The sequence below is a fragment of the Sus scrofa genome, chromosome 4, assembly GCF_000003025.6.
Source record: "Sus scrofa isolate TJ Tabasco breed Duroc chromosome 4, Sscrofa11.1, whole genome shotgun sequence".
NCBI lineage: Eukaryota > Metazoa > Chordata > Mammalia > Artiodactyla > Suidae > Sus > Sus scrofa.
In genome coordinates, this window is record NC_010446.5 from 81,252,075 (window position 1) to 81,258,074 (window position 6,000).

The window sequence follows — 6,000 nt, forward strand, 5'->3', positions numbered from 1 at the left end:
TTTGTTCTCTTAGCAGTTTTTGAATAGCCCATACATCAGTGTTAACTATAGCCATCATATTGTACATTGTATCTCCAGTACTTATTTATCTTATCTTCTAGTTATAAGCTGGAAGTTGTACCTTTTGACCACTTTCATCCAATTCTCCCATCTTCTCCCCCCTACTTCTGGTAACTACAAATCTGATCTCTTTTTCTATGAGTTTTTTTTTTTTTAAGATTCCGCATATAAGTGAGAATATCCAGTATGTGTCTCTCTCTGCCTGATTTATTTTACTTAGCATAATGCCTCATAGTTTGCCTATGATTTCTCAAATGGTAGGAGCTCCATTCTATTTTATGCCAGCACAGTATTTCTGTGTGTGTGTGTGTACACACCACATTTTCTTTATCCATTCATCTGTGGATGGACACTTAGGTTGTCTCTCCCCTTGGGATCCTCTTGAAAATTGAAAATACAGTTACATTAGAACAATAATACTTTCATGTAAATAACTTTTTTTTTGCTTTTTACAGCCGTACTTGTGGCATATGGAAGTTCCTGGGCTGGGGTTGAATCAGAGCTACAGCTGCTGGCCATACACCACAGCTATAGCAACACCAGATCCAAGCCATATTTGGGATCTACACCACAGCTCATAGCAATGCTAGGATCCTTAACCTACTGAGCAAGGCAAGGGATTTAACCTGTGTCCTCATGGTTACTAATCAGGTTTGTTACTGCTGAGCTGCAATGGGAACTCCCCAAATAAATAACTTTTTTTTTTCTGTAGAAGTGAGACCCAGGGACCATGATAAGACTGGAGCCTACGTAAAGAGAAATACAAAGAAAAGGAAAGAGGAACTTGAAAGAATTTTATTTGTGTGGCATTTCCCCTAGCAGTTTCTCTGAGAAAAGGAACACATTTTCAGATGAAAAACTCACAGGTCAAAGTATTTATTAGTTATCACCATGGCTTAAAAATCTGTCCATTTTAAATTTGCCAAGTCTAGAGAAATTCTCCAGTGGCTAGTTAACCCTTGGTAAGTTTACGGATTTGACAATTCGAGGAACAAAGCGTGAAAAGATAAGATATAGCAAGCCAAGAGGTTGTGGGAAACAGCTAACACCCTTTGTCTTACCATGTTAGTCACTGAGGACTACTGTCTGATTGCTATGGAAAGTGTCATCATAAAACAAATCTTGTTTGAGAATAGTCTTTCCATTGTCTAGATTAATCTAATAAACTAGCAATTGTCTTGTTACTGACAGAGTTTTGGAAACAGTTAATACTGAGGACCCTAGTGAACCTTGGGACTTTCCAAATGGGACTTCAAATTTTTAATCTGAATTAGAAACAACTTTGCAAGATACAAACCACAATCAATGACACACCAAACATTTTCCACAAAACATGTTAATATCAACAATCACTTTTCGAAATTCTAAGCAAAAATTCCTTCCACTTTTCTAGGGACCCTTTAATGTACATTGATGTTTTAGTGGCATCAAAATCAGAACAAAAATCTAAAGCCTCCTATCAACAGTGTTGCTTTATTTCTGTTGCCAGTGTCCTATTTTTGTTTTAAATCATAAGTCATCCATCTATCCATCCATCCATTTATCCAGTCTTCCAGTCAGTAAGAATTGAGAATACACTTAGAAGTATATAGCCATATGCTAAGTAGTAGGGATGAATACTAGAAGAATAAAATGCTGTCCCTCCAACATATTCTTTTCGCATAGTCAAGCCATACTAAGACTCCATGTCTCTGTTCCCTTTCACAGAAAAATGTCTTTAAACATAATAGTTTCTGCTTGCATGTTACATTGCCTCATTTTTCCTCTAACTCTTCAACCTATTCTAATTGAGCTTCTATCTCACCACTCTCCACAAAGTTCTCATCATTCCATATTTCCAAATCTGGTGGTGACTTTTATGTCCTTACATTACTTAACTGCCCAGAAGTTGATGACTGCCTTGTTAAAACCCTCCCTCTCTTGCCTTCTATGATGCTACATCTTCCTGGTTTTTATCCCCACTCCATTGCCTGCTCAGTCTCAGTCTCTTTTGCCAGTTCCTCTGATAACATCTAAATGCATCCCAGGGTCCTAGGCTTTCATCACTTCATCTTCATCTACTCAGAGTAAATATCTCATCTACTCTCATGACTTCAATGCCATTCAATGCATATGCCAGTTATGTCAAGTTATTTTCTTTATTCTTTACCTTTCTACAGAGCTCCACTCACAGGCAACCTCCTGCTAGAAATCTTCACTTGCATATATAATAGGCCTCTCAAAACTAGGTTGGTTTGTGATTCTTATTCTCCTTTTCAGCTTCTTTATCTAACTCCATGGCACCCATTCATTCTGTTGCTCACAACAAACTTAGGAATCATTACTAATTTTTTCCCCTTTTCCCGAATCCTTTTAATGACATAAACAAATCATATTCTACCTCTAAGACATATCTTAAATATGTGCCACTTTTATTATTTCCATAGCTATAATCCTAATCCAGTCATAGTCTGGGCAACTGAAATAGCCCCTAATTTTATTTTACCCCTCCCTCTTTATAATTAATTCTACATAATTATGTATGTATGTATGTATGTATGCATGTATGTGTGTATATTTTGCTTTTTAGGACCGTGTCCGTGGCATATGGAGGTTCCCAGGCTAGGGGTCAAATTGGAGCTACAGCTGCTGGCCTACGCCAAAGCCACAGCAACACAGGATCTGAGCCACATCTGTGACCTACACCACAGCTCATGACAATGTCAGATCCTTAACCTACTGAGCAAGGCCAGGGATCGAACCCACAACCTCGTGGTTCCTGGTTGGATTTGTTTCCACTGTGCCATGATGGAAACTCCTACATAATAATCTTTTAAAAATAGAAATCAAATCTCCCACCCTAGCTTAAAACTTCTAATGATTCTCAGACGTCTTTGGAATAAAATCTAATTTCCTCATCATGACATATAAGGGACCGTCTATAATTCCAACCTCAGCATACACCAGTTTTCCCTCCTAACTCACCACACTGTGGGCTCACTGGCTTTCTTTTCATTCCTTGAATAGGCCAAGTTTGCTCCCACCTCAGGGCATTTGCACTTACTATTCCTTCTAGACTTCTGTCCCACATCTTTGCACACTTAGCTTCTTGGTATCCTTCAGGTCACCTTCTCAGAGGGACCTATTCTAACCATCCCAAGTTAAGTAGCTTTCCTTCCCTCACTTATCACTGTACCTAACCTTGTAGTTTTTCTTCACAATAGATACCATTGTCTGAAATCCACCTTGTTCAATTATGTTTACTTATTTACTGCCTTCCTCTCCCTCTCTGGGCTGTTAGCTCTGTAAGATCTCGTACTTAATCTGTCTTATTCACCACTAAATCCTTAGTGCTGAAAAAAGCACTCTGTACATAAAAGGTGCTCAATCAATATTTGTTGAACGACTGAGTGAAAGACTTTTCAGCTGCTCTGTATTGCATTTAGGATAAGATCCAGGCTACTTCACAGGGCTTACCCAGCTGGTGCCTGCTTCCGTACCTAGCCTTACCTTTCACTACCCAGATTCCCTGAACTCCTCTTGGCTTTGACCCTGTACTATTTACCATTTCTGGATTCTCACATATGTTTTCTTTCCTTGGATGGTCTTCCCCCACTGTATCCATCTTTGACTGGCTCATTTTAAAAAAATTTTTATTTTATTTTTTATTTTTTTGCTTTTTAGGGCCGTGCTTGCATCATATGGAAGTTCTCAGGCTAGGGATCTAATTGGAGATACAGCTTCTGGCCTATGCCACAGCCATAGCAACACAGAATCTGAGCGGTGTCAGGGACATACACCACAGCACTGGATCCTTAACCCACTAAGTGAGGCCAGGAATCGTACCTGCATCCTCACGGATACTTGTTGGATTTATTTCTGTTGTGCTGCAATGGGAACTCCCTTTACTTAGTCTTTTTTTTTTTTTTTTTTTTGTCTTTTTAGGACCTCACTCATGGCATGTGGATGTTCCCAGGCTAGGGGTTGAACCAGAGCTGTAGCCACCAGCCTACACTACAGACACAGCAATGTCAGATCTGAGCCGTGTCTGTGACCTACACCACAGCTCATGGCAACACCAGATCCTGAACCCACTGAATGAGGCCAGGGATCAAACCTGTGTCCTCACGTATGCTAGTGAGATTACTTTCTGCTGAGCCATGACAAGAATTCCTAATAGCTTGGATTTCATTTCCCCTATGGTGGTGGTTGATAATCTTGCCAAACTGCTTACTGTTCAGACTAGAAATTTTGGAGTCCTTATCTAGAAAGTTCAGAGGTCTCCTTGTCTTCTTGGAATGTTGGATATTTCCATAAATGTCAATAACAAGAAAAATTTGGTGGTTTTGACTGAAACAATTGTGTGAGACAATTCTTAATGAAGCCTTGTTTTAAATAGCCTATCACCATAGCAATCAAAAAATAGAGTGACTAATGTAGTAATAAAAGTTTTGAAGGTTAGGTCAAGCAAGGTGTTTCCTATACAAACTGATATTTTTTTCATTCCTTACCCCTCTGCAGTTGGGCTCCTTAGCTGTCACTTCATGTTTCCTAAGGAGTGATCATTTTTGGGAATTGGTCTTTAATTACCAAGTTTCTTAAGCATATTTCTCAAAGTCAGACATGATTAATTTAAACTGGACAATATCCTTGAACTTGAGAATGGGAGTTTATCATTTGTAAAGGACATTTCTTTAGGGCAGAAAACGGAGGAGGAAAAAACAAGCAAACATCATATGTACAAGGTCACTCTATCTTACAAGTATATTTCTTCAGCTTCCAGGCTGGACTGTTTCCCCTAGTCTGTGTACTGATACTTATCCTATCATAAAACGTACTACATTATAATTATTTTTCAACTTGTCAGTTAGCAAATACAATCTTAAACATGATTATAATCTACTGAAAAGCAATAATCTGTTTCTTCTTTGTTATATCCAGTCATTCATTTATTTTTTAGGTTCTACATGTAAATAATAACATACAACATTTATCTGTCTCTGTCTGATTTATTTCACTATGTGTAATACCCTCCAAGTCCAACCATGTTTTTCCAAATGGCAAAATTTCATTCTTTTTTTTACACCTGTGTAAATAATCCATGGTATATATTAAATGGATATACTGCATATGCGTAACCACTCACCCACTAAGGGACATTTGGATTGCTTCCATTTTTTTTTTCTTTTGTCTTTTTTTGTCTTTTGTTGTTTGTTGTTGCTATTTCTTTGGCCGCTCCCGCGGCATATGGAGGTTCCCAGGCTAGGGGTTGAATCGGAGCTGTAGCCACCGGCCTACGCCAGAGCCACAGCAACGCGGGATCCGAGCCGCGTCTGCAACCTACACCACAGCTCACGGCAACGCCGGATCGTTAACCCACTGAGCAAGGGCAGCGACCGAACCCGCAACCTCATGGTTCCAAGTCAGATTCGTTAACCACTGCGCCACGACGGGAACTCCCCATTTTTTTTTTAATGAATAAAACTTCCGAAAACATTCATTTACAGGTTTTTGTGTAAACCAATATTTTTTCATTTCTCTGGGATAAATGCTCAAGACTTCAATTCCTGGATTGTATGGTAAGTACATGTTTAGTTTAAGAAACTGTCAAACTATTTTCTAGGGTGTCTATACTATTGTACAGTCCCACCAACTTTAGGTTATGCTTCTTTCTTAAGGTCCAGAACTTAGCAAAACCAAAATGACAAAACTAACATTTATAAGTACACATGTTCTTTTTCATACTATATCCAGAATCATATCACTTAACAGCTCTTTCACTGCCCCTAAAAGCAGATATTTTAGAGTTGGTAGGTATATTAATGCTTAAGTCATGGAGAAGTGAAAATAGACTAGCTGGTCACATATAAGCAGGTATAAATTGCCAAGTGAACTCAAATCCCTCTATGCAGTAGCAGACTGGAAAACACAGACTTATTCTGGGAAGAGCTCTAGCTTTAA